The sequence below is a fragment of the Rhineura floridana genome, chromosome 1 (genome assembly GCF_030035675.1).
Source record: "Rhineura floridana isolate rRhiFlo1 chromosome 1, rRhiFlo1.hap2, whole genome shotgun sequence".
In the NCBI taxonomy this organism is placed as follows: Eukaryota; Metazoa; Chordata; class Lepidosauria; order Squamata; family Rhineuridae; genus Rhineura; species Rhineura floridana.
Genome location: NC_084480.1, coordinates 232,307,818 through 232,324,942, shown reverse-complemented (window position 1 = coordinate 232,324,942; position 17,125 = coordinate 232,307,818). Strand labels below are relative to the sequence as shown.

Sequence of the window (17,125 nt, the reverse complement as noted above, 5' to 3'; positions counted from 1 at the left end):
CACCACACTAGGAAGAGAGAGAGAGTTGCACCAGAACTGGCATCTCCACTCAGGTTGTACAAAAAAACAATCACCATTGTTTGTCATTCTGGATTTTCATTAAGCCTTTCTCTGACAAAGTATGTTAATTGCAGTAGGAAACAAAGCCATTCCAGTTCCATGGTTTCTGCTATGTTAATATCTCCAAGTACATGATCAGATCAAAATATAATAAAAAATATAATTATGAACATGGCATGCTCTGCCAAGAGAATGATTCTATGAAATAGGTTTCATCTGCACTGTGGGGCTAAGTAGTCTCTTCACTATTCATTTCCATGGGCTAGGGGTTTTTATTCAGCATTAGTAGTAAATGCCAAGTTTGGGCTTAGGAAAATATCTTTGGATCACAATAACTGGTGCATTTTCTTTGCCTGGAGCACAGGGAAAGCAAGGTCACATTCACAGTATACATTTAAAACACACTTAAATCACATAGATTCTCCCAAAGAATCCTGGGAATTGCAGTTTGTTAAGCATGCTGCGAATTGTAGGTCTGTGAGGGGTAAACTACCGTTCTCAGGCTTTCTTTTTTCTGTTGGGGAAGCCAAAACTATTGATATTGGAGTTTGGTATATATATATATATAGCAACGGAATGCAGAAATGAATAGTCTGGTAAGACTGGTGATTTAAAGAATAAAGAAACATAAGTTTATATTCAAGACATTGTGAGTCCACATATACCTGTGGCCATTATGGAGTCATGAGGTTAACAAACACACTAACTTAACACTAGCTAACTAGAAAGAAAGTGGAAGGAAATCATGTCTTGAGAAAAACAATCTGCATATCAACATGTGGTTATTTTAAAGGAGGAGTCAGCAAAGGAAGAATAGATTTCTTTTATGTCTATTGCCCCCCACTGGTTCAGCCTATGTGTTACAAGTGTTGGTGTTTTACTCCCAACAGTTAAAGTGGTATAAATGTGATTTAAAATACATGGTGTGAATGTGACCTAAGGATCACTGTTGCGAGTGAAGGGGCGAAATAAGACAAGGACACATCAGCTTGGGTTGAATAAGGGCCACTTTATTAAACTATACAAAAACACCTTTTAAAGTGACCTGCAGAGGGAAACCTAGGTGCGGAACTATCTATAAGCAAGCATCTTGCCATACAGCTCACGGGCGACCAGCCCCTGCTTGGGACAAGGGCAAGCCCCATCTGCTTACCCCTTCCGCCAGCCACACCCAGTAGGTGAGTAGGGGGCCTTCTCAGGTCACCACCCCCTGGGGCCGCACAACCCTCGGGTGGTGAGTTAAGTCGGCCCCAAAAGCAGCCCATATACTGCCCTCAAGCCGCAAAGCTCTGACAGACAGGCCTCTGGAACCGCCAATCACCTCCAAAGGTGCCTAAGGGGGCCACTGAGCTGTCCTTACCTATTTCCCTTTCCGCACCTTCCCACACCAGTGCCCCAATTATAAACTGCCCTCCTAGGGCAATTAAACTTCGACCATAAGAAAATAGCCAAATTAGCCAAATTCACCTATTAATCACAATGCCCCCTAACCCGATTCCATCCCACTCTCACAGTGTGGAGTAGGCAAAAAACCTGCCCGCCAAACAAGTGTGGGCAGGGTAAAAATTCCTACTCGGTCCCGAAGTGACCATTGAACACACTATAAGAGAGGGAGGGCAGGGTGGGAATCGCTCGTTGAAAGAGGAGGTAGGAGAGGAGGCCTGGCCTTAAATAGGCCCATGGCCCCTCCCCTCCCTGCCACACGTCACGCACACATAACGCTGCAACACACGACGTTGCCCTTAACGAAGATGACCGCAACAGCATCCCTCCCTCCTCGCAACTATGCCCTGTTTATCCATGCTGTGCAGGTAAGTGGGGCTTCATTTGCGAGTGAAGGGGCGAAATAAGACAAGGACACATCAGCTTGGGTTGAATAAGGGCCACTTTATTAAACTATACAAAAACACCTTTTAAAGTGACCTGCAGAGGGAAACCTAGGTGCGGAACTATCTATAAGCAAGCATCTTGCCATACAGCTCATGGGCGACCAGCCCCTGCTTGGGAGAAGGGCAAGCCCCATCTGCTTACCCCTTCCGCCAGCCACACCCAGTAGGTGAGTAGGGGGGCCTTCTCAGGTCACCACCCCCCTGGGCCGCACAATCCTCGGGTGGATGAGTTAAGTTGGCCCCAAAAGCAGCCCATATCCTGCTCTCAAGCCGCAAAGCTCTGACAGACAGGCCTCTGGAACCGCCAATTACCTCCAAAGGTGCCTAAGGGGGCCACCGAGCTGTCCTTACCTATTTCCCTTTCCGCACCTTCCCGCCACAAAAAGGGGACAAATCTCTAAGTCCCCTTTTACCCACTGCCAAGAAGCACCTCTCGCAGACACCTCTGCAGGTTTGCCAAAAAGACGTTACCTGCATCAGACAGGTGAACGCCATCGGCCCTGTACAGTTCACCCATCCAATGCTGAATCCAGGGTGTGAAATAGCCAACCCCCCTTGCCCCAGAATAGCCAACCAAATTTGCCGGTTGACCTTCTTTCACACTTGGTCCATCCCTATCGGGCTCCAGACACCACGCCAAACCCTTCGCGGGAGTATGTCTGACCAAAGCAGACGTACCCAAGGCCGACATTGCCTTATTAACTGCATGCCATGCATGCCTGCCAAACTGAGGGCCATGCCCTTTCGTTGCAACTGAGGGCCATGCCCTTAAGTAACTGAGGCCATTGTTGCCTCCTGAACTGCATGTCCACACATGCCTGCCAAACTGAGGGCCATGCCCTTCCGTTGCCTCGCCAACTGCATTTTTTAAACTTCCTGCATGTAAGCTATGTAAGGCACTAGGAAAGAGGTACCGTTGGCTGATGTGGCAACACTAGTTTATGACTAAGAAAATGAATTTAGAATCATGGTATAAGTTAGCAGTTGGTGTGCTGAAAAGTACATATAGTGGATACCTAGAGGGAAATAGCAACCCCAACATCTGCACATTCATGTACCACCTGAAATAAAAGCCTGTGAGGGTACAACTTGTATATGCATAGATTCTCCATATGATCAGCAACTCCAATTGTGTATGGTTCTCAATCACACAGAGAGCACATGGTGCACAGTTGCATACACATAGCGTCTCACTTGTTACAGAAGCACACTGAGATCAGACTAAGTAAAACACACGGAAGGAGCACACACGAACTGGTTTAAAGTAGCTAGTGATAAGATATCTAAGTGTAACCATTCTTCACCAATACTAATGACATGGTGCACTTTCTTGATGAGGCAACTACATGATAGGGCCTATTCTGCTTAAGGATGTTAAATTAGAGGAAACTACTTGAGTGGCAAGTCTACAGCCATAGTGCCCTGAACACATCCAATATCGTCTGATCTGAGAAGCTAAGCAGGGTCAGGCCTAGTTAGTACTTGGATGGGAGACCACCAGGGAATACCGGGTGCCATAGGCTTAGAAGAAGGCAATGGTAAACCACCTCCGAATACCTCTTACCATGAAAACCCTATGAATATATCCAAAAAGATTAATAGAGTCGCCATAAGTCATAATCAACTTGAAGGCATATAATAACAATAAAACTTGAGTGTCAAAGACATCCTGGGTCTGCCTTCCTATCACTGTCTGCTCACACAGTCGCTGCTATAATTAGTAGATTCTGATTCTGATTGGATCCACTTTTGATAATCTGTTCCTTTTGATAATCTGTTCTTGCTGCTGATCTTTTATTATATTCTATTGTTGGTTGTTTTATATTGTTGTTACCTGCCCTAGGATTTATATGAAGGGCAGGATATAAATATAGCCAAACAAACAAACAAACAACAGTACTAGCTGTCGAGAATGAGCTTAAAAATCATTTTTTAACTGAACAAGTATTGTGACTTTTCCCGGCTACTCTCCCTTGACCAACTGTCTTTTTCCCCCTCTCCAAAAACACTGTGCAAACTTTCTTTTATTTAGACTCTGTTGAACAAAAATCTGATTAAGTGTTTCTGTCTGATGGTTGTGCCTAGAGATCCTTCTTACAAACAAAACTTTGATGAGGCATTTTGGTTTTGTGTGAAGTCCTCATGAGTTCTGCACTTATGCTGTAATGCTTTACCGAACTGAAACTTATCCAAAAAATCCTATGAAACCTATCCAAAAAATGTTTTAAACTATTGTTTTAGTCCAAGTCTTTCAAATGTATGCATAGTACATTGCTACTGTGAAATAGTTCTCTCTACACTCTATACTTCAGATGTGTTTTTTATCCTGAAATTATTCTCCCAGAATTTCAGAGCAATTTATTTTATGATAGTCAGGAGCAGGTAATGTCAAAACACCACTAACACACATAGAAAGGATCAATAATGCACATATAATGTGTTCAACATTTTGTTAAGAGCAAAGAGGTCAAATGTTTCTTGAGCACAATAGGGATTAGAAAATGTATTTGCAGGATAACTGCCTATAATTTATTTAAGTGGGAACAGGGGCAAAGTGACACTGTAAGAAATACAAATTCTTAAGGGAGCTGAGAGATGTTTACAGGAAAACTAAGATGGTATTGTTAGCTTTTCAGAATTTCATAACAGTTCCAGTATCCTAGTACAGTGAGAAAATACAGCAGATTCCTGATCAATATAACAAACAAAACTAAACATAGTTGAGAAATTTAAGTCAGAGACTTATTTCACACATTTTTCCTTAAAGAAGGCACCACATATATAGAAGCCTCCCAGGACCTATAGCAGCAAATATTCTTACAGTCACTACAAGCCATGTGAGACTGGAAAGTCTCGTTCCCGTTCTTGCCTCCCTATGGGCACCAGACACAGAGATTACACTGTTACTGCTCTCTTTTCCTCTGCAGGATAAAAATTAAATAACATAAGCCAGTCATCAAGAAAAGCATGTTGGGCAGTACTGAAGGATTGTTCACCCTGTGGCTTTATGACAATTATCTCATTTCAAACTCTGATGTTTTGAGGATGGCATATCACCATTTGTGGCAAGCCAGTATAATAACTCCATTATCAAGGGAGATCCACACTTATTTTAATCCTGTGAATTTCAGGGCCTTACCAACACAAAAAGACAGTCTTCACTTAAAACTTTCAATTAACATTCATATATTCAGATTAATATTTTTTCCACAAACTACCTAGGCTAACTTTAGACACAACTATGAAATCAGTTATATAAGTTTTGAACTATAATGAGTCTCCAGAGGTTCAGGAAAGGACTGAGAACATATTTTAATAACTAGTCATCTATAGCAAATATGAAAAATACAGATCCTTTCAGTTTGATTATTTTAAAACAACAACAACAACAACAATAATAATAATAATAACACCAAATATATTAACTAGCAAATGTTGGATCTCAGTGTAAACTGTGTTTCAGTATTTATAAATTATTTCAGTTTGTGTTTGGAATAAATCCATAAATAAGGCTTCAACTCTACCATGTTCTCAGATTTTTTAATAGGTTTCAATTTTAACAAATCACAACAATGTGAGTATATCACAACAGTCTGGACCAGTTCTTAAGATGCCTGGAGATGGTCTTCCTGTGTTCCAGGACTGAGTGAAAGAACTTCTAGCTTTTGGTCAGAAGTTTGTAGTGATAGACTAGTGGAAAAATTGAACCAGCAAAGGCTTCTAAAAACTGAACTAACAATGGGGACAAGAATGCCAGAAAGTGGCCAGGAAAGAAATGTGTATATATGTACCCCAGTGGTGGGAGATCTGTGGCTCTCTATATGTTGTTGGACTACAACTTCCCATTGTTCCTAACCATTGGCTATGTTAGCTGAAGGTGATGGGACATGAAGTCCAACAACGTCTGGAGGGCCAAAAGTTCTCCATCCCTGATGAACCTTATACTATTGTCTGTGCTACATCCCAAAGGCATGTTGGACAATAGACCAGAGCCCATACTGAAGGAGCAGAATGGTTTCATCTCATCTACCTCATTCCCGAAGGGTAAGAATAACTTCCCAAGCAATATAACCTCCAGTTAAGAGAAGTCTAGAGCAGAAAGAAATTTTGATTTTCCCCAAGAAGTCACACATTCTTGTTTATAGAATAAAGACTACCCTATTAATGGGTGAAATTTCTCAGTGTCTGAAATAGCTTATATGAGAAGTAAATATTCTTAAAGGACACAAAAGGAAAGAACAGTTTCACTTCACATAAAACAAACACCCAGCTGGTGTTGACAGGTAGGCATCATTTGGGAGACAATTTCAGGTTTGCAATGCCAGACCAAAAAAAAAGCTCATAAAGGTGGAACCCTAAGTGGACCCTCACAAGCAGATCTAGAGCTTGGAAAAGTTACTTTATTGAACTACAACTCCCATCAGCCCCAGCCAGCATGGCCACTGGATTGGGCTGATGGGCGTTGTAGTTCAAAAAAGTAACTTTTCCAAGCTCTGGTCAAGTTACCAGACAGCTACTTATTGGAAAAGGCCTTTCCTATGCGATGCTGGTCTCAGAATATTTAAAGCTTTATAGTAGCATCCAGAACCTTGAGTTATACTTACAATGTATGGTGCTGTGAGAACAGCAGAGAACAGTAAAGCAAGAGGTATATTTAAAAAGTCACTGGAAGGATCCTGGTCCAAACCTATAGCTGTATAATCAACAGATCTTTGGCTGTCTGCCTCGTCCTTGAGACTAGCTCATACTCCTGGGTGCTTCATTTGATGATGAAGGAACTAACTACTGCTTGAAAGCAGTGTGTGTATGCCAACGTAGTGCAAAACTGCAGTAAATTGTTTAAACTGCCCTAAAGCAGTACTGTTGAAAACTGTAGTGGCAATTTCAGAAGTGCAGGGTCCCTTCAGGATAGTGAGAGCCATGCCCCTCCCTTCTTTTTGCTGCTGAGATGAGAATGAGATTCTTGTTAATGCCTTCTCCCACAACAGACGTCCCTAGGAGCCAATAAGCATACAATGGGAAAGCGTTAGCTACTAAAAAGGGTCTTCTCAGTGGGTGACTCACCTCCTTTCACTCTGATTGGCTCCAATCAGCAGGAAAGGACAACAAAGCATGTTAGAAGACTCTTCTCAGTGGTTAAGTCCCCTTTTATGCTGATTGACCCATAGGATGCTGGAGACATAGGGACCATGCTGGGACCCTCCTCCCAAAAGGTAAGAGGTCTAAGACCCCCCAAGACCCTGAACAACTACAGCCCTGGTAGAAAAGGGCGTAAAACCAATAACAGATGCAAACTGGGAATTTGAGCAAGAACTGAAAAGTCAGGAAGCAGAATTTTGCTGTGACGATAGCTACAAATCAAGCAGTAAAATTTTGCACTAGCTATAGTTTCCAAAGGGTCTGCAAGGACAGCCTCAAACAGAGCATGATACTGCAAATAATCTCCAAAACTATCATGAGGCACTGATGCTGGTGACCAGGCTGGATTAATTCACAAAATATATTTTTGAGAAGAGCCATCTCTCAACTCAGGTAAGTTGCTGGTTTCATTGATGCTATAGATTGTTACCTGCACCCCCTTCCCTGACCACTGACCACACACATAATAATATGTTTGACAGACAGAATGTGAACAAGTTAAGCTTTTTCCATAATTGTATTTCAATACTACAAAAGGTTTACTGAATTTCTGCCTGCCACACAGCTGTTAAAGGCACAAGAACCCTGCTTTCCCCCAATTCTCAACCCTAAACCAAAGTGTGGGCTACAATTCTGCACTTACTTACCAAGGTGTAAGCACTGTTAAAACAAAGAAACATACCATTGTACTGCAAGTTAACTCTAGAGTGAATTCTTAATGAATTCTTGATCTAGTTCCAGCACAGCAGAGGAGATGCCTAAGGCTCCCTGCAAAGTTTTCACATTTTGCTTTTTTTTTTTTGGTGGAGGGAGAGATTATTTAATACCCCACCTGCTCTTATGGTATATAGTACTTGCAGAAAATAACTTCTAGGGACTACCTGATCTTAGACAAACCTACCATAGGGAAGATGCATCCTGGTTTGCTAAATAAAAATAAAGGGCAAACTATGGAGATTCTCAGGACTAAAAAATGAGTCAGAAGCTGAAAACATGCACGAAAGGGGAGGAATGAACAGCAGCTCTTTAGGACCCCGGGATTCCTATTGCCTGGTACCCATACAACTCAATTGTCAATCATGTCTCTGATTTCACTTACTGCTAAAGCACTGAAAGGTGGGAGCAATCAGCCTGACTCATCTCACAGAAATTACTTAGAAAGATGTCAGCAAATTTTGCTTCATAACGTTCTTTCTAGGAGGGCAAGAAACTTTAGGAAAAAAAATCACAGCTCAAAATATGGACCCCTTGTTGGCTGTGGTCCTGGTACATCAGTACTCCCTATACCCACTTCTCAGAGGACCTGCTGGGTGAAGACAACATGCACATTTAAAAATCCAAAGTTATATGTAAGAAGCTAACACTCCAAGCTCAGTTTAGTTTTGATTTGGGATAATAGTGTCCATAGAATAAAAAATCTACAAAACAAATTTGCCAAACTCTTTAGGAGGCAACCAAAATATATCCACAGGGCGTGGATACTACTGAGATGATTCATGGCAGTATAATTTTTATTACATCAATATGTCCCCATAATTGAAGCAATTAATGAATCCATCTGCTCACATTCCTGAGATTCTATCTTAATTATACAAGCAGATTAGGTACTACCTTTTTAAGAGTCTAGGTATAAACTTTGTACTTCTTTTTCCATAAAATGTACCATTAAATTTGAACTCCCTGTCCGTTATATTGATTTTTAAAGATACATTGCTCCAATAATGCTCTTCCAAGTGCAAAAATACAATTATAAAGAGGAATGATTGGCACTCATTGATCACCTTTTACCCCCTCAAAGTCTCAGTGTTTCTATTATAAAGCAGATCAGACAACATGCTATTGTTCTAACATAAAACTGCTTGAAATGTTCCCAACATTTAAACTTGTAGGCCTTTATATTCAAATAGAAATGGAAAATTCTACAATGCGATATGAGTGAGTGACCTTTTCATCAGCAAATAAAGGGAAATGAGAAACTAATTGATATTGAAAAGCTATAATATGCTGCCTGCCTGGGTCAAATGGACCTGTGTTGCAATGAGATGCAATCAGTACTATGGGATATATTTACATACGTCACCCCAGTCCCTGTTCATTTTCATGACAGTAACATCAGACACTACTACAATAATGATCAACTGCAATCTGATCATTATGGTTCCCATCTTGCAGATGTGGAACAGATCTATACCATTCTTACCTATGTAGTCATTAGACGAGGTACACCTTGTGCAAACTGTTGTGTCCTACTTTAATCACAACAGTTTACTTTAACTTGGGCAGGTGCATCTCTTAGAGATGGAATGAAACCTAATTCTGTTTCAGTCTTACTGGTGCTCAGTCATAGGTCCATTCCCTCCCATTTTGTGTGTATTTTTTGAAAGAATTTATGAAATTGTACACAGTTCTAATGTAAAATATCCACTTCTTAATGTAAAATACACACTTCTCAATGCATATCTCTCTATAAGATGCATTTTATGCATCTTTTATAGTGCACACTATTTGTGCACCAAAATTGCATTGCAAATTGACTGGGAGTTGTGTCCCACAAGCAAGTTCGGGAGTGTCAGATTGGGTTGCTCCACTGCTAAAAGCTGACCAAAGGAATTCGTTCCTCATCCATAACTACTCCAGAAATGTACATTTAAAGGTTCTCTAAACAAAAACCCTTTTCGTGTGACACATCAATGGTTAAGAATGTGTTGAAGGGGGGCGTGTGCTATCCCCTGTTTGTGAGCTTCAAATAGGCCTCTAGTTAGTCTGTGAGAACAGAATGTTGTACTAAGCAGGCTTTTGCTCTGATTCATCTGGGCTCTTTTTATGTTCCTATGAGAGGAGGATCACAAACACACTGCCCATGGTTCCTCAACTACCATGTATTCATCTATAGTTACAAACACAAGCTGTATGTGTACAAACCATAGGCTTTGCATGTGTGAGTAGGAGACCCTGAAAAATACATACTGTGCTTGTGTAGCTTCTGTTCACAGCTCAGATGAACATATGGAACTTCATAGGCATGATGCCACTTCCATACATTCATATCCATATGCTACATGGTCAGGGCTTGTAAAGCACGGTTGTGGTAGAATAATTTTTCAAATGAAACAGAGTTTCAGTAATAGCCTCTGCAAGTCCATGCTATCATAGTTGACAAAAGTAAGCACTTCTTGTTAAGTCATTACAATCTGAGAGACAGTTGGCTTTGTCTTTAAAAACTATATAATTTGACAAGATATATAACTCAGAGAGGTGATGGGGGGAGGGAAGAGAGAGAGCGCAAACACAGGGTAAAAAAGGAGGGAAAGTCCTAGAATTTAAGAATAGTCCTATATGAAGTCAAAAACCTCAATCTAATGTTTACTTTTAGTGATCGCTAGCAATGCAATGTGGTTGGCAGATACCTCCTTATCAAAAAAGAAAGACAAGGGTGATGCTCCCACATTGTGCCTGGCAAGCCAAGACCACCTTGGAGTGCCCCTGACCTCTGTCACAACTTATCTCTCCCTATAAACAAAGAGCCAAAGGAGAAAATGCACTTGCCACAATCATTTGGAGAGGGTCACCATGTATAGGTGTTTATATGCTAAAGGTATTGTGGTCATAACTGAAGCCTGGTGGAATGGAGAGAACCAGAAAAGTATTGTTGTGCGCCACCCCAGTCTCCGAGCAGTAAGAGATTTCCAGGGGTTGCTGCGCTTACCCTGGGTTTGGTTTCCTTGGAAAGGTCAATGGAAACTCTGGTGTTTTTATGAAATATGGTTAATTTATTTACACACATTCCAACCTGACCTTAAAATGGAGGGGTTCAAAGCATCAGCAGTCCAATAGATCTTTCTTTTCCCATCAGGCTTACAGGAGGCACCCCAAAGCCATGGTTCAGAGAGCCAGCCTCTCTGCCTGCCTCCAGTTCCCAGTCTTTCCTCAGACTCAACCAAAACACACAAGCCTCTCCTAGGCCCCAGGAGGGGGGGAGGCTCTCTTGAAGAGTGTCAATAACAATAGGATCTCCCTGGCCCAGTTAATGGGCATTTGATAGGCAACTCTATTAGACTAACAAAGAGAACTTATCTGACCAGCAGAGCGGGTTTTTCACCTCCAGGTGCAGGGTTCCAAACCAGGGGCTAGAAGGGGATTCATAGAAATCATCCATCTCAACCCCAGACCCATAACACTACCCCCTTCCCTGACAAAGGTCTGTCCCAGACCTGCAAACAAACAACAGAATAACAGCTTTTCCTACAAAGAAAAACAGATACAGGTTAATAAGACATTGAAATATACATCATTAAAAGCACAATCATAGTACAGTCACATTTCCACACAAGTACAAAAACAGTGCACTCCTTTACAGCAAGTTTTCAATTAACTGCTCCCTCTTTAGGCTTCCTCTTCTTTTTTGGAGCTCCCAGTCACGGTTCTGCATCCAAACCACTTACCCAGTCCTCATACCTGGCAGCGCCCAAGATAGTGAGTTCCCGGCATGTTTAAGCCAGATTACAGCCTCAGTGCTGGAGCTCCTTTGTCCTACCTTATGCCACTATAGCACAGCAGCGCTCAAACACAAACACATTTTTGCCTTGCTCCCCCAAACAGTTGCACACACACAAAATCTAACAGGCATCATATAGTAATGCTTAAAAATTAACACCTTGGACAGAACGCTGGAATAACAGCAGCAAAGAGAAGTGGAGGTGGAAGAGCAACAGCATGTGGTAGCAGAAGAGGAGACTGCTTTGGAGAGGAACAACAAAGTGGAAGAAACTCCGTGGGAAAGGGTGACAGTTAGGAGCAGAAGAGCTAGAAGACACCCTTTACCAGTGGAACTATGGAACCACTTTCAACCACTCGAGGATGAGATTGGAGGACAGCCTGTGGTGGAAGAATTACAGGAGACTGTGATGTTCCTGCTTATATTGTAAATATGGTAAGTGCTGTTTATATAGAAGACATATGGTAAGTGGAGTGAAAGAGGAGGGGGGAGTACATGAGCAGTAGAATGCTGGATGATTGGCTGAGTGTTTGAATGGCTGGGAGTATAAATGGAAGAATGACAGTTGAATCTGGGAGGTGGTGTTTGAGAGGTTGAGGTGGTGTTTAGTGGTGAATTGAGAGGTGGTGTTTGAGAGTGAGTCAGAGTTCTGAGGCAATTAGTAAAAAGTCAAGTACCTAACAGAATATAGATGAAACCATACGCTTGTGAAACATTCCTTAAGTAATCTTATTTCTGATATTTAATAAATACTTATTTACAAAGGTCTGATCCTTGGCTGGGGGAATATACAGACCAGAAGGGAGGGCAAGGTAATTACCAAGGCTGAACAGAAACTGTATCTAATGGTGGCAGCGGTGAAGGGAGAGATTGTAACAAGTCACGTATCCAGAGCAACCCAGAGTTGGATGCTTTAAATATAAAGATACAAGGGGGTTGGGAACAGCATAGGCACACAGTCACCAAGTAACAAGCTATAGAGAGACTTAGGCAAAGTCTCTGGGAGTATGGGTTACAGAAAGTGACTGGTAGTGCTGCCTAGCAGTGGGATTTGTTGAATCTGTGCTAGAGCTGAAAAGGGTAAGAAGAAAACCTGAATTCCTGTCTGCTGGTAGCCACAAGTGAGAGCTTCACAGGTGGTGCTGGGGAAGGATGTCACAGAGACCCCGTGCGACAACAAGCAAGAGGCTGAAGCTCAATCAAGCAAGGCCTATGAAACCTTGCCCCACAGCAAGAAGAGTATTAGTAGTGGGAGACTCCCTACTGCGTGGGATCGAAACTCAAGTATGCAGAGAAGGTCCATGGACTCACCAGGTATGCTGTCTACCAGGAGGACGGATTAGAGATGTGACGGAAGGATTGTTGATGTGTGAGCGTTGTTGCGTGAACAGCATACGTTACGTTGGAGTTAAGTTGAGCAAGAAACTTCACAGAGGCTTGAGAAAGGTTTAAGAGTCTGTACTAAGACATTATGGCCAAAGGCATAAGAGGATAGATACAAGTAGAATTCTCCCCCCCCTTCAAGGATAGAACTGCTTGCTTCAAAGACACACACAGAAGAAGGAAGAACTAACAACATGCTGTCACAACTTTCCCAGCTGTTACCTCCCGTTACCATGACAACTACTGTCTGGCCTTGAAGGTCTGCTCTCTCTCAGGCCAGGCACAGCAGATAAGGCTTCATGAGACATTTTCAGACTTGATGAAGAAAACACATTGGTAGTAAGGCCTAGTAAGCCAACATTTCCCCCTTTCATCATGTCTGTAAATCCATTACAACAATAACAATAACACATTTCTACAATACAAAGATAATACATCATACAGATCCAGTTTACATTTCAGTACATTTCAGAACATCTCAGTACATTTCATAACTTTATTCAATCAAATTTTGGCTGAACACAGGTCAAATATAGTGTCTCTGGATCCATCTCAACCTGTTTATGCATACCTGGGCTGGTAATTACCCCCACAGTAAATCTTTCAGGCGGTTTGCCAATGTTCGCTCTTGTAGAGCGTCTCAAAGGAACTAGAGCTTCTGCTCTCTCAGCCTCCCCATCTGAGCTGGTACTTGGCACAGCTTGATCAGGAAATTCCATTTCTTCAGCCTTGCGTTTCTTCTTTAATGCATCCCTAAGTGTAATTTGTGTGCCTTCCACTTTTATGTCAAGGTTTGGTTTGAATGTTTGTGCTTGTGTTTGTGCTTGCGTGTCAGCTGCTCCTGAAAGAATGACTGTTTGCCTTTGATCCCAAGGCTTTTCTGCAACTTTAATGCTTCTGCTCAGAATTAATTGCTGTGTTTCTGGTAACCAAACTCTGAAATATGCATTCTGAAATCCCAAAACAAACCCTTGTTGTGCTCTGGGTTCAAGCTTGCCTCTTCTTTTTCCCTGTGGAATGTGGACCCAGCAACGTGCCCCGAATTTCTGAATGTGTTGTATTTTCAGTTTTCTCCCAGTGAGTTTCTCATAAGGTGACATTCCAATGGCACTATGTAACACCCTGTTGTGAATGTAATTCGCATACAAAATTGCCTCTCCCCAGAAAGAATTCCCTAAACTGGAATCCATTAACATGGCTCTCATTGCTTCCTGAAGCACCCTATTTTTTCTCTCAGCAGTCCCGTTGGAAAACGGGCTAAAAGGAGCAGTGAAATTCTGGTTTATTCCCTTACTCTCAAGGAAGTCACTCAATGCTTTACTCGTGAATTCCCCTCCCTGGTCTGAGTGTAAAGCCCCCACCGTGATGCCATGTTGAGTTTTGATTCTCTTAATGAACAGTTTCAGCTTATGCTTGAGCAAATAAAGATTAGTGTATCTAGAAAAATCATCTACAATGACCAAAAAGAATCTTGCACCTCCTTGTGAAGTGTTTATTGGCCCTGATAAATCAACATGAACTAGCTGATAGGGAGCTATTGTGGTTCTCTCAGTCTCCCGGTTTATTGGTGCAATTGTCATTTTCGCTTTATGACACGCATCACAATCCATCATTAACTGTCCACAATTTTTCAAACGCATGTTTTCACTATGCATCGGGGTTTTCTTTATCGTGTCAAAGTTTGCATGCCCCAGCCTCTGATGACATTCATGGACACAGCCTTGATGTGTCTGTGCCTCAGCATTTAACACAGCACACCCTGCTTGACTGCTCTTTATTACAAACTGAGAATCATTCAGGCTTCCCTGCATGCACACTTGATCTCCCCTCATTACATAACATTTGTCTCTGTCAAACAACACTGAAGACCCAGAATTCACCAGTTTTCAGACAGACAACATATTATGAGACTGTTCTGGTACAAACAAACAATCTGACAGTATTCCAAGTTTATCAAATCTCACCAGTCCATGAGCCTCCACATTCTTACGCGATCCATCCGCCAGTTGCACAAAGTCCTGCTCATCTGTAGACGTGTAAAACAAACTCCTGTCTTTGATTAATATATGGCTTGCCCCACTGTCAAGAATCCAGTTAACAGGTCCTAAATCTTGAGATGTCTGTTTACAAACAAAGTTCACACTGCCGCTCTGTTTCCAGCCTCCATCCCTGGAGTTGCACTTGACTGCACAGTCCCGCTGAAGATGCCCACGAGCTCCGCAAACATAACAAGCCTTTAGCCGCTGCTGCTCCTGCTTGCTTCCGGCTGCCTCCTTCGGCACGGCACTTTTCGCCTCCTGCCTCCACTGTCATTCCTGGGTCAGCTTTTCTTCAATAAAAGCTACATTCAGCCCCCCATCGGGCATGGCTTCAATTCCCATGACAAAATTATTCCAAGTCCCATCGAGTGAAGCCAGGATCAGATAGGTCTTCTGAAGGACAGAGTGTTCCATGCCTCGATCCTGCAACTCAGCAAATAGGCACCTGAATTCCGTGAGATGCTCACTCATTTCGCACTCACCCGTGAAGCGCAGCTGATACAGCTTCCATGCCAAATACAATTTAGATCCCGCGGTCTGTTGCACATGAATGCCTTCCAACCTGTCCCACATCTGTTTGGTGTTTGTAACATCTCTCACGTGTAGCAGTTGAGAGTCTGATAGAGCCAGAGTAATAAAAGCCTGCACCCTCTCATCGTTCCGAGACCAGGCCGCTGTAAGGGGTGCAGGAGGTGTTCCATCAATAGCTTCCCATAAATCCTCTTTTACCAGCAAAGCACGCATCCTTGGCCTCCAGCTTCCATAATTCTTTTCATTAAGTCATTCCATCGGCAAGCCTCCAGACATGTTTACAGCAGCCATCCTGCTCACCTCTGTCTGGCACAATCAATCAAACTGCCCTCTCTGGAACTCCGTCTGCCGTTCAGACCAGCCACTTACTCCTGTGTAACGCGCTGTGGATCTGGGCCCATAACCCTGTTGATGTGTGAGCGTTGTTGTGTAAACAGCATACGTTACGTTGGAGTTAAGTTGAGCAAGAAACTCCACAGAGGCTTGAGAAAGGTTTAAGAGTCTTTACTAAGACATTATGGCCAAAGGCATAAGAGGATAGATACAAGTAGAATTCTCCCCCCCCCCTTCAAGGATAGAACTGCTTGCTTCAAAGACACACACAGAAGAAGGAAGAACTAACAACATGCTGTCACAACTTTCCCAGCTGTTATCTCCCGTTACCATGACAACTACTGTCTGGCCTTGAAGGTCTGCTCTCTCTCAGGCCAGGCACAGCAGATAAGGCTTCATGAGACATTTTCAGACTTGATGAAGAAAACACATTGGTAGTAAGGCCTAGTAAGCCAACAAGGATTGCCATCACTCAAGCCCACCGACAAGTATCCCTTTCTCCTCATCCAGGAACAAATGATACTGCCAAACAGAGCTATGAAGAAATCACATCAGACTTTGAGGCTCTGGGAAGGAAACTCAAGGACTTTGGGACCCAGATAGTTTTTTCATCCATCCTTCCAGTACTTAGAAGAGGAGTAGAAAGGGAAAGAAAAATACTCCGTGTGGATGAATGGCTACGAAGGTGGTGCAGACGTGAGTGATTTGGATTCTGGGACCATGGGCTATGCTTCCTGGAAGACGGATTGCTGGCAAGTGATGGGTTGCATCTCACAAGGACTGTGAAGAATGTGTTTGGCCACAGCATGGAGAAGTTCATCAGGAGGGCTTTAAACTGAATCCTAAGGGGAAGGGAGACATAAACTTGGTGGTAACAACTGAGGAAGCCTTGTGCACAGTAACAGGAACAGAAAGATCAGCTGTAATAGGGACTAGTAACAGTCCTCAGAAAAATGTAGTAAGGAAGCCAAGCCATACATCACATGGTCTTCGATGTCTGTATACTAATGCGCAGAGCATGGGAAACAAGCAGGATGAACTTGAACTCTTAATACAGGAAGGTAATTACGACTTGATAGGTATAACTGAAACTTGGTGGGATGACTCCCATGACTGGAATACAGCAATTGAAGGATATAACTTGTTCAAAAAGAACAGAAGTAATAAAAAGGGAGGTGGAGTTGCGCTATATGTTAAATATATATCCCTGCACAGAAATACAGGAAGGTGAGCTTGTTAGCTCCACCGAGAGTATC

General features: G+C 42.5%; 2 pseudogenes; both read left to right on the top strand.

The window, feature by feature from the left end:
• The window catches only part of LOC133377284 (protein regulator of cytokinesis 1-like), a 149,152-nt pseudogene that overhangs the window by 59,851 nt on the left and 72,176 nt on the right, over nt 1–17,125 (top strand).
• LOC133375925 (5S ribosomal RNA) lies at nt 3,354–3,472 on the top strand (annotated as a pseudogene).